The sequence below is a fragment of the Oncorhynchus tshawytscha genome, linkage group LG03 (assembly GCF_018296145.1).
Source record: "Oncorhynchus tshawytscha isolate Ot180627B linkage group LG03, Otsh_v2.0, whole genome shotgun sequence".
NCBI lineage: Eukaryota > Metazoa > Chordata > Actinopteri > Salmoniformes > Salmonidae > Oncorhynchus > Oncorhynchus tshawytscha.
This window is the reverse complement of record NC_056431.1, coordinates 73,675,633-73,689,510: the sequence shown is the minus strand read 5'-3', so window position 1 is coordinate 73,689,510 and position 13,878 is coordinate 73,675,633. Positions and strand designations below refer to the sequence as shown.

At 45.2% G+C, this 13,878-nt stretch overlaps 1 protein-coding gene across 1 annotated transcript in view; it reads left to right on the top strand.

Annotated features, from left to right (window-relative positions):
* The window catches only part of LOC112243175, a 59,452-nt gene that overhangs the window by 21,523 nt on the left and 24,051 nt on the right, over positions 1 to 13,878 (top strand). The gene's annotated exons all lie outside the window — the stretch shown is intronic.

Genomic DNA, 13,878 nt, shown 5'->3' with positions numbered 1-13,878 from the left:
AAACCACACAGCTGAATTAACTTATCACACAGTGGAGGGGGGTTCTGATTTAAACCACACAGCTGAATAACATATCACACAGTGGAGGGGTGGGTCTGATTTAAACCACACAACTGAATTAACACATCACACAGTGGAGGGGGTCTGATTTAAACCACACAGCTGAATTAACACATCACACAGTGGAGGGGGGTTCTGATTTAAACCACACAGCTGAATTAACATATCACACAGTGGAGGTGGGGAAGGGGGTCTGATTTAAACCACACAGCTGAATTAACACATCACGGAGGGGGTCTGATTTAAACCACACAGCTGAATTAACATATCACACAGTGGAGGGGGGATCTGATTTAAACCACACAGCTGAATTAACACATCACACAGTGGAGGGGGGGTCTGATTTAAACCACACAGCTGAATTAACAGATCACACAGTGGAGGGGGTCTGATTTAAACCACACAGCTGAATTAACATATCACGGAGGGGGTCTGATTTAAACCACACAGCTGAATTAACATATCACACAGTGGAGGTGGGGGGTCTGATTTAAACCACACAGCTGAATTAACACATCACACAGTGGAGGGGGGTCTGATTTAAACCACACAGCTGAATTAACACATCACACAGTGGAGGGGGGTCTGATTTAAACCACACAGCTGAATTAACACATCACACAGTGGGGGGGGTCTGATTTAAACCACACAGCTGAATTAACACATCACACAGTGGAGGGGGTCTGATTTAAACCACACAGCTGAATTAACACATCACGGAGGGGGTCTGATTTAAACCACACAGCTGAATTAACATATCACGGAGGGGGTCTGATTTAAACCACACAGCTGAATTAACACATCACGGAGTGGGGGGGGGTCTGATTTAAACCACACAGCTGAATTAACATATCACACAGTGGGGGGATCTGATTTAAACCACACAGCTGAATAACATATCACACAGTGGAGGGGAGGGGTCTGATTTAAACCACACAGCTGAATTAACACATCACACAGTGGAGGGGAGGGGTCTGATTTAAACCACACAGCTGAATTAACACATCACACAGTGGAGGGGGAAGGGGGGTCTGATTTAAACCACACAACTGAATTAACATATCACACAGTGGAGGTGGGGAAGGGGGGTCTGATTTAAACCACACAGCTGAATTAACATATCACGGAGGGGGTCTGATTTAAACCACACAGCTGAATTAACACATCACGGAGGGGGTCTGATTTAAACCACACAGCTGAATTAACATATCACACAGTGGAGGGGGTCTGATTTAAACCACACAGCTGAATTAACAGATCACACAGTGGAGGGGGGGTCTGATTTAAACCACACAGCTGAATTAACATATCACGGAGGGGGGTCTGATTTAAACCACACAGCTGAATTAACATATCACACAGTGGAGGGGGTCTGATTTAAACCACACAGCTGAATTAACACATCACACAGTGGAGGGGGGGTCTGATTTAAACCACACAGCTGAATTAACACATCACACAGGGGAGGGGGGTCTGATTTAAACCACACACTGAATTAACACATCACACAGTGGATGGGGGGTCTGATTTAAACCACACAGCTGAATTAACACATCACACAGTGGAGGGGGGTCTGATTTAAACCACACAGCTGAATTAACACATCACACAGTGGAGGGGGGTCTGATTTAAACCACAGCTGAATTAACATATCACACAGTGGAGGGGGGGTCTGATTTAAACCACACAGCTGAATTAACATATCACGGAGGGGGTCTGATTTAAACCACACAGCTGAATTAATACATCACGGAGGGGGTCTGATTTAAACCACACAGCTGAATTAACAGATCACACAGTGGAGGGGGGTCTGATTTAAACCACACAGCTGAATTTATCACACAGTGGAGGGGGGTCTGATTTAAATCACACAGCTGAATTAACACATCACACAGTGGAGGGGGGGGTCTGATTTAAACCACACAGCTGAATTAACATATCACGGAGGGGGTCTGATTTAAAACACACAGCTGAATTAACATATCAGGGAGTGGGGGGCATCTGATTTAAACCACACAGCTGAATTAACATATCACACAGTGGAGGTGGGGGTCTGATTAAACCACACAGCTGAATTAACACATCACACAGTGGAGTTGGGGAGGGGGGGTCTGATTTAAACCACACAGCTGAATTAACATATCACGCAGTGGAGTTGGGGGGGGGGGTCTGATTTAAACCACACAGCTGAATTAACATATCACGGAGGGGGGTCTGATTTAAACCACACAGCTGAATTAACATATCACACAGTGGAGGGGGGGGGTCTGATTTAAACCACACAGCTGAATTAACATATCACGGGAGGGGGTCTGATTTAAACCACACAGCTGAATTAACATATCGCACAGTGGAGGGGGGGTCTGATTTAAACCACACAGCTGAATTAACATATCACGGAGTGGGGGGGGTCTGATTTAAACCACACAGCTGAATTAACACATGACACAGTGGAGGTGGGGAAGGGGGGTCTGATTTAAACCACACAGCTGAATTAACATATCACACAGTGGAGGTGGGGAAGGGGGTCTGATTTAAACCACACAGCTGAAGTAACAGATCACACAGTGGAGGGGGGTCTGATTTAAACCACACAGCTGAATTAACAGATCACACAGTGGAGGGGGGGGTCTGATTTAAACCACACAGCTGAATTAACATATCACACAGTGGAGGGGGGGTCTGATTTAAACCACACAGCTGAATTAACATATCACGGAGGGGGTCTGATTTAAACCACACAGCTGAATTAACATATCACACAGTGGGGGGGGGTCTGATTTAAACCACACAGCTGAATTAACATATCACACACAGTGGGAGGGGGGTCTGATTTAAACCACACAGCTGAATTAACATATCACACAGTGGAGGGGGGTCTGATTTAAACCACACAGCTGAATTAACATATCACGGAGGGGGTCTGATTTAAACCACACAGCTGAATTAACATATCACACAGTGGAGGGGGGGTCTGATTTAAACCACACAGCTGAATTAACATATCACACAGTGGGGGGGGGCCTGATTTAAACCACACAGCTGAATTAACATATCACACAGTGGAGGGGGGTCTGATTTAAATCACACAGCTGAATTAACATATCACGGAGGGGGTCTGATTTAAACCACACAGCTGAATTAACACATCACACAGTGGAGGGGGGTCTGATTTAAACCACACAGCTGAATTAACATATCACACAGTGGAGGTGGGGAAGGGGGGTCTGATTTAAACCACACAGCTGAATTAACATATCACGGAGGGGGGTCTGATTTAAACCACACAGCTGAATTAATACATCACGGAGGGGGGGGTCTGATTTAAACCACACAGCTGAATTAACATATCACGGAGGGGGTCTGATTTAAACCACACAGCTGAATTAATATATCACACAGTGGAGGGGGTCTGATTTAAATCACACAGCTGAATTAACATATCACGGGGGGGTCTGATTTAAACCACACAGCTGAATTAACACATCACACAGTGGAGGGGGTCTGATTTAAACCACACAGCTGAATTAACATATCACACAGTGGAGGTGGGGGAAGGGGGGTCTGATTTAAACCACACAGCTGAATTAACATATGGAGGGGGTCTGATTTAAACCACACAGCTGAATTAATACATCACGGAGGGGGGTCTGATTTAAACCACACAGCTGAATTAACATATCACGGAGGGGGGTCTGATTTAAACCACACAGCTGAATTAATACATCACGGAGGGGGGTCTGATTTAAACCACACAGCTGAATTAACATATCACACAGTGGAGGTGGGGGTCTGATGTAAACCACACAGCTGAATTAACACATCACACAGTGGAGTTGGGGAGGGGGTCTGATTTAAACCACACAGCTGAATTAACATATCACGCAGTGGAGTTGGGGAGGGGGGGTCTGATTTAAACCACACAGCTGAATTAACATATCACGGAGGGGGGGTCTGATTTAAACCACACAGCTGAATTAACATATCACACAGTGGAGGGGGTCTGATTTAAACCACACAGCTGAATTAACATATCACGGAGTGGAGGGGGGTCTGATTTAAACCACACAGCTGAATTAACATATCGCACAGTGGAGGGGGTCTGATTTAAACCACACAGCTGAATTAACATATCACGGAGGGGGGGGTCTGATTTAAACCACACAGCTGAATTAACACATGACACAGTGGAGGTGGGGAAGGGGGTCTGATTTAAACCACACAGCTGAAGTAACATATCACACAGTGGAGGGGGGGAAGGGGGTCTGATTTAAACCACACAGCTGAAGTAACAGATCACACAGTGGAGGGGGTCTGATTTAAACCACACAGCTGAATTAACAGATCACACAGTGGAGGGGGGGTCTGATTTAAACCACACAGCTGAATTAACATATCACACAGTGGAGGGGGGTCTGATTTAAACCACACAGCTGAATTAACATATCACGGAGGGGGTCTGATTTAAACCACACAGCTGAATTAACATATCACACAGTGGGGGGTCTGATTTAAACCACACAGCTGAATTAACATATCACACAACAGTGGAGGGGGGGTCTGATTTAAACCACACAGCTGAATTAACATATCACACAGTGGGGGGGGGTCTGATTTAAACCACACAGCTGAATTAACATATCACGGAGGGGGGTCTGATTTAAACCACACAGCTGAATTAACATATCACACAGTGGAGGGTTGGGGGGTCTGATTTAAACCACACAGCTGAATTAACATATCACACAGTGGGGGGGGGTCTGATTTAAACCACACAGCTGAATTAACATATCACACAGTGGAGGGGGTCTGATTTAAATCACACAGCTGAATTAACATATCACGGAGGGGGGTCTGATTTAAACCACACAGCTGAATTAACACATCACACAGTGGAGGGGGGGGGTCTGATTTAAACCACACAGCTGAATTAACATATCACACAGTGGGGAAGGGGGGTCTGATTTAAACCACACAGCTGAATTAACATATCACGGAGTTGGGGGGTCTGATTTAAACCACACAGCTGAATTTACATCACGGAATTTAAACCACACAGCTGAATTAACATATCACGGAGGGGGGTCTGATTTAAACCACACAGCTGAATTAACATATCACACGGGGGGGTCTGATTTAAATCACACAGCTGAATTAACATATCACGGAGGGGGTCTGATTTAAACCACACAGCTGAATTAACACATCACACAGTGGAGGGGGTCTGATTTAAACCACACAGCTGAATTAACATATCACACAGTGGAGGGGGTCTGATTTAAACCACACAGCTGAATTAACATATCACGGAGGGGGTCTGATTTAAACCACACAGCTGAATTAATACATCACGGAGGGGGGGGTCTGATTTAAACCACACAGCTGAATTAACATATCACGGAGGGGGTCTGATTTAAACCACACAGCTGAATTAACACATCACGGAGGGGGGTCTGATTTAAACCACACAGCTGAATTAACATATCACACAGTGGAGGGGGGGTCTGATTTAAACCACACAGCTGAATTAACACATCACACAGTGGAGGGGGGTCTGATTTAAACCACACAGCTGAATTAACACATCACACAGTGGAGGGGGTCTGATTTAAACCACACAGCTGAATTAACACATCACACAGTGGAGGGGGTCTGATTTAAACCACACAGCTGAATTAACACATCACACAGTGGAGGGGGGTCTGATTTAAACCACACAGCTGAATTAACACATCACACAGTGGAGGGGGGTCTGATTTAAACCACACAGCTGAATTAACTTATCACACAGTGGAGGGGGGTTCTGATTTAAACCACACAGCTGAATAACATATCACACAGTGGAGGGGTGGGTCTGATTTAAACCACACAACTGAATTAACACATCACACAGTGGAGGGGGTCTGATTTAAACCACACAGCTGAATTAACACATCACACAGTGGAGGGGGGGGTTCTGATTTAAACCACACAGCTGAATTAACATATCACACAGTGGAGGTGGGGAAGGGGGTCTGATTTAAACCACACAGCTGAATTAACACATCACGGAGGGGGTCTGATTTAAACCACACAGCTGAATTAACATATCACACAGTGGAGGGGGGTCTGATTTAAACCACACAGCTGAATTAACACATCACACAGTGGAGGGGGTCTGATTTAAACCACACAGCTGAATTAACATATCACACAGTGGAGGGGGGTCTGATTTAAACCACACAGCTGAATTAACATATCACGGAGGGGGTCTGATTTAAACCACACAGCTGAATTAACATATCACACAGTGGAGGTGGGGGGGTCTGATTTAAACCACACAGCTGAATTAACACATCACACAGTGGAGGGGGGTCTGATTTAAACCACACAGCTGAATTAACACATCACACAGTGGAGGGGGGTCTGATTTAAACCACACAGCTGAATTAACATATCACACAGTGGGGGGGGTCTGATTTAAACCACACAGCTGAATTAACAATCACACACAGTGGAGGGAGGGGGTCTGATTTAAACCACACAGCTGAATTAACATATCACACAGTGGGAGGGGGGGGTCTGATTTAAACCACACAGCTGAATTAACATATCACGGAGGGGGTCTGATTTAAACCACACAGCTGAATTAACATATCACACAGTGGAGGGTTGGGGGTCTGATTTAAACCACACAGCTGAATTAACATATCACACAGTGGAGGGGGTCTGATTTAAACCACACAGCTGAATTAACATATCACACAGTGGGGGGGGTCTGATTTAAACACACAGCTGAATTAACATATGAGGGGGTCTGATTTAAACCACACAGCTGAATTAACACATCACACAGTGGAGGGGGTCTGATTTAAACCACACAGCTGAATTAACATATCACACAGTGGAGGTGGGGAAGGGGGGTCTGATTTAAACCACACAGCTGAATTAACATATCACGGAGGGGGTCTGATTTAAACCACACAGCTGAATTAATACATCACGGAGGGGGTCTGATTTAAACCACACAGCTGAATTAACATATCACGGAGGGGGGTCTGATTTAAACCACACAGCTGAATTAACATATCACACAGTGGAGGGGGTCTGATTTAAACCACACAGCTGAATTAACATATCACACAGTGGAGGGGGGTCTGATTTAAACCACACAGCTGAATTAACACATCACACAGTGGAGGGGGCCTGATTTAAACCACACAGCTGAATTAACACATCACACAGTGGAGGGGGGGTCTGATTTAAACCACACAGCTGAATTAACACATCACACAGTGGAGGGGGTCTGATTTAAACCACACAGCTGAATTAACACATCACACAGTGGAGGGGGTCTGATTTAAACCACACAGCTGAATTAACACATCACACAGTGGAGGGGGGTCTGATTTAAAACACAGCTGAATTAACATCACACAGTGGAGGGGGTTCTGAAGCTTAACACATCACACAGTGGAGGGGGGGTCTGATTTAAACCACACAGCTGAATTAACACATCACACAGTGGAGGGGGGTCTGATTTAAACCACACAGCTGAATTAACACATCACACAGTGGAGGGGGGTCTGATTTAAACCACACAGCTGAATTAACATATCACACAGTGGAGGTGGGGAAGGGGGTCTGATTTAAACCACACAGCTGAATTAACACATCACGGAGGGGGTCTGATTTAAACCACACAGCTGAATTAACATATCACACAGTGGAGGGGGGTCTGATTTAAACCACACAGCTGAATTAACACATCACACAGTGGAGGGGGGGGTCTGATTTAAACCACACAGCTGAATTAACATCACACAGTGGAGGGGGGGGATTTAAACCACACAGCTGGGGGGGGTCTGATTTAAACCACACAGCTGAATTAACATATCACACAGTGGAGGGGGGGGTCTGATTTAAACCACACAGCTGAATTAACACATCACACAGTGGAGGGGGTCTGATTTAAACCACACAGCTGAATTAACACATCACACAGTGGAGGGGGTCTGATTTAAACCACACAGCTGAATTAACATATCACACAGTGGAGGGGGTCTGATTTAAACCACACAGCTGAATTAACACATCACACAGTGGAGGGGGTCTGATTTAAACCACACAGCTGAATTAACAGCTGAATCACACAGTGGAGGGGGGTCTGATTTAAACCACACAGCTGAATTAACATATCACGGAGGGGGGGTCTGATTTAAACCACACAGCTGAATTAACATATCACACAGTGGAGGGGGGTCTGATTTAAACCACACAGCTGAATTAACATATCACACAGTGGGGGGGTCTGATTTAAACCACACAGCTGAATTAACACATCACACAGTGGAGGGGGGGTCTGATTTAAACCACACAGCTGAATTAACACATCACACAGTGGAGGGGGGTCTGATTTAAACCACACAGCTGAATTAACATATCACACAGTGGAGTGGGGAGGGGGTCTGATTTAAACCACACAGCTGAATTAACATATCACGGAGGGGTCTGATTTAAACCACACAGCTGAATTAACACATCACGGAGTGGGGGGGTCTGATTTAAACCACACAGCTGAATTAACATATCACACAGTGGGAGGGGGTCTGATTTAAACCACACAGCTGAATTAACAGATCACACAGTGGAGGGGGGTCTGATTTAAACCACACAGCTGAATTAACAGATCACACAGTGGAGGGGGTCTGATTTAAACCACACAGCTGAATTAACACATCACACAGTGGAGGGGGGTCTGATTTAAACCACACAGCTGAATTAACACATCACACAGTGGAGGGGGTCTGATTTAAACCACACAGCTGAATTAACACATCACACAGTGGAGGGGGGTCTGATTTAAACCACACAGCTGAATTAACATATCACGGAGGGGGGTCTGATTTAAACCACACAGCTGAATTAACACATCACACAGTGGAGGGGGTCTGATTTAAACCACACAGCTGAATTAACATATCACACAGTGGAGGGGGTCTGATTTAAACCACACAGCTGAATTAAACATCACACAGTGGAGGGGGGTCTGATTTAAACCACACAGCTGAATTAACATATCACACAGTGGAGGGGGTCTGATTTAAACCACACAGCTGAATTAACAGATCACACAGTGGAGGGGGGGTCTGATTTAAACCACACAGCTGAATTAACAGTGGGGGGGGCGTCTGATTTAAACCACACAGCTGAATTAACATATCACGGAGTGGGGGGGTCTGATTTAAACCACACAGCTGAATTAACACATCACACAGTGGAGGGGTTCTGATTTAAACCACACAGCTGAATTAACACATCACACAGTGGAGGGGGGTTCTGATTTAAACCACACAGCTGAATTAACATATCACACAGTGGAGGGGGTCTGATTTAAACCACACAGCTGAATTAACACATCACGGAGGGGGTCTGATTTAAACCACACAGCTGAATTAACACATCACACAGTTGGGGAGGGGGGGTCTGATTTAAAACACAGCTGAATTAACATGTCACTGAATTTAAACACATCAGCTGAATTAACATGTCACGGAGGGGGGTCTGATTTAAACCACACAGCTGAATTAACACATCACACAGTGGAGGGGGTCTGATTTAAACCACACAGCTGAATTAACATATCACACAGTGGAGGGGGTCTGATTTAAACCACAGCTGAATTAACATATCACGGAGGGGGGGTCTGATTTAAACCACACAACTGAATTAACACATCACACAGTGGAGGGGGTCTGATTTAAACCACACAGCTGAATTAACATATCACGGACAGTGGGGGTCTGATTTAAACCACACAGCTGAATTAACACATCACACAGTGGAGGGGGTCTGATTTAAACCACACAGCTGAATTAACATATCACACAGTGGAGGGGGTCTGATTTAAACCACACAGCTGAATTAACATATCACACAGTTGGAGGGGGTCTGATTTAAACCACACAACTGAATTAACACATCACACAGTGGAGGGGGTCTGATTTAAACCGCACAGCTGAATTAACATATCACGGAGTGGGGGGGGTCTGATTTAAACCACACAGCTGAATTAACATATCACACAGTGGAGGGGGGGGTCTGATTTAAACCACACAGCTGAATTAACACATCACACAGTGGAGGGGGCCTGATTTAAACCACACAGCTGAATTAACACATCACACAGTGGAGGGGGAGGGGGTCTGATTTAAACCACACAGCTGAATTAACACATCACACAGTGGAGGGGGGATCTGATTTAAACCACACAGCTGAATTAACATATCACGGAGGGGGTCTGATTTAAACCACACAGCTGAATTAACACATCACACAGTGGAGGGGGGGGGTCTGATTTAAACCACACAGCTGAATTAACATATCACACAGTGGGGGGGGATCTGATTTAAACCACACAGCTGAATTAACATATCACACAGTGGAGGGGGGGGTCTGATTTAAACCACACAGCTGAATTAACACATCACACAGTGGAGGGGGAGGGGGTCTGATTTAAACCACACAGCTGAATTAACACATCACGGAGGGGGGTCTGATTTAAAACACAGCACAGCTGAATTTAAGCTGAATTAACATATCACACAGTGGAGGGGGTCTGATTTAAACCACACAGCTGAATTAACACATCACACAGTGGAGGGGGGTTCTGATTTAAACCACACAGCTGAATTAACATATCACACAGTGGAGGTGGGGGGGGGGGGTCTGATTTAAACCACACAGCTGAATTAACATATCACGGAGGTGGGGGAGTCTGATTTAAACCACACAGCTGAATTAACACATCACACAGTGGAGGGGGGTCTGATTTAAACCACACAGCTGTATTAACATATCACGGAGGGGGGTCTGATTTAAACCACACAGCTGAATTAACACATCACACAGTGGAGGGGGTCTGATTTAAACCACACAGCTGAATTAACATATCACACAGTGAGGGGGGTCTGATTTAAACCACACAGCTGAATTAACATATCACACAGTTGAGGGGGTCTGATTTAAACCACACAACTGAATTAACACATCACACAGTGGAGGGGGTCTGATTTAAACCACACAGCTGAATTAACATATCACGGAGGGGGGGGCGTCTGATTTAAACCACACAGCTGAATTAACATATCACACAGTGGAGGAGGGGGTCTGATTTAAACCACACAGCTGAATTAACACATCACACAGTGGAGGGGGGTCTGATTTAAACCACACAGCTGAATTAACACATCACACAGTGGAGGGGGGTCTGATTTAAACCACACAGCTGAATTAACACATCACACAGTGGAGGGGGTCTGATTTAAACCACACAGCTGAATTAACATATCACACAGTGGAGGGGGGTCTGATTTAAACCACACAGCTGAATTAACATATCACGGAGGGGGGGTCTGATTTAAACCACACAGCTGAATTAACACATCACACAGTGGAGGGGGGGTCTGATTTAAACCACACAGCTGAATTAACACATCACACAGTGGAGGGGGGGATCTGATTTAAACCACACAACTGAATTAACACATCACACAGTGGAGGGGGTCTGATTTAAACCACACAGCTGAATTAACATGTCACGGAGGGGGGCGTCTGATTTAAACCACACAGCTGAATTAACATATCACACACTGGAGGGGGTCTGATTTAAACCACACAACTGAATTAACATATCACACAGTGGAGGGGGGTCTGATTTAAACCACACAACTGAATTAACATATCACACACTGGAGGGGGGTTCTGATTTAAACCACACAGCTGAATTAACACATCACACAGTGGAGGGGGTCTGATTTAAACCACACAGCTGAATTAACACATCACGGAGGGGGTCTGATTTAAACCACACAGCTGAATTAACACATCACGGAGGGGGTCTGATTTAAACCACACAGCTGAATTAACATATCACACAGTGGAGGGGGTCTGATTTAAACCACACAGCTGAATTAACACATCACACAGTGGAGGGGGGTCTGATTTAAACCACACAGCTGAATTAACACATCACACAGTGGAGGGGGGGTCTGATTTAAACCACACAACTGAATTAACACATCACACAGTGGAGGGGGGTCTGATTTAAACCACACAGCTGAATTAACACATCACACAGTGGAGGAGGGGGTCTGATTTAAACCACACAGCTGAATTAACATATCACACAGTGGAGGTGGGGGGGGTCTGATTTAAACCACACAGCTGAATTAACATATCACGGAGGGGGTCTGATTTAAACCACACAGCTGAATTAACACATCACGGAGGGGGTCTGATTTAAACCACACAGCTGAATTAACATATCACACAGTGGAGGGGGGTCTGATTTAAACCACACAACTGAATAACATATCACACAGTGGAGGGGGTCTGATTTAAACCACACAGCTGAATTAACAGATCACGGAGGGGGGATTTAAACCACACAGCTGAATTAAACATCACAGCTGAACACAGCTGAAACATATCACACAGTGGAGGGGGTCTGATTTAAACCACACAGCTGAATTAACATATCACGTGGGGGGGGTCTGATTTAAACCACACAACTGAATTAACACATCACACAGTGGAGGGGGTCTGATTTAAACCACACAGCTGAATTAACATATCACAGAGGGGGGTCTGATTTAAACCACACAGCTGAATTAACACATCACACAGTGGAGGGGGTCTGATTTAAACCACACAGCTGAATTAACATATCACACAGTGGAGGGGGGTCTGATTTAAACCACACAGCTGAATTAACATATCACACAGTGGAGGGGGGTCTGATTTAAACCACACAACTGAATTAACACATCACACAGTGGAGGGGGTCTGATTTAAACCACACAGCTGAATTAACATATCACGGAGTGGGGGGGGGTCTGATTTAAACCACACAGCTGAATTAACATATCACACAGTGGAGGGGGGGTCTGATTTAAACCACACAGCTGAATTAACACATCACACAGTGGAGGGGGTCTGATTTAAACCACACAGCTGAATTAACACATCACACAGTGGAGGGGGGAGGGGGTCTGATTTAAACCACACAGCTGAATTAACACATCACACAGTGGAGGGGGGTCTGATTTAAACCACACAGCTGAATTAACATATCACGGAGGGTCTGATTTAAACCACACAGCTGAATTAACACATCACGGAGGGGGGTCTGATTTAAACCACACAGCTGAATTAACACATCACGGAGGTGGGGGGGGGTCTGATTTAAACCACACAGCTGAATTAACATATCACACAGTGGAGGGGGGTCTGATTTAAACCACACAGCTGAATTAACACATCACACAGTGGAGGGGGGTTCTGATTTAAACCACACAGCTGAATTAACATATCACACAGTGGAGGTGGGGAGGGGGTCTGATTTAAACCACACAGCTGAATTAACATATCACGGAGGTGGGGAGTCTGATTTAAACCACACAGCTGAATTAACACATCACACAGTGGAGGGGGTCTGATTTAAACCACACAGCTGTATTAACATATCACGGAGGGGGGTCTGATTTAAACCACACAGCTGAATTAACACATCACACAGTGGAGGGGGTCTGATTTAAACCACACAGCTGAATTAACATATCACACAGTGGAGGGGGTCTGATTTAAACCACACAGCTGAATTAACACATCACACAGTGGAGGGGGGTCTGATTTAAACCACACAGCTGGGAGTGGGGGGGTCTGATTTAAACCACACAGCTGAATTAACATATCACACAGTGGAGGGGGTCTGATTTAAACCACACAGCTGAATTAACACATCACACAGTGGAGGGGAGGGGGGGTCTGATTTAAACC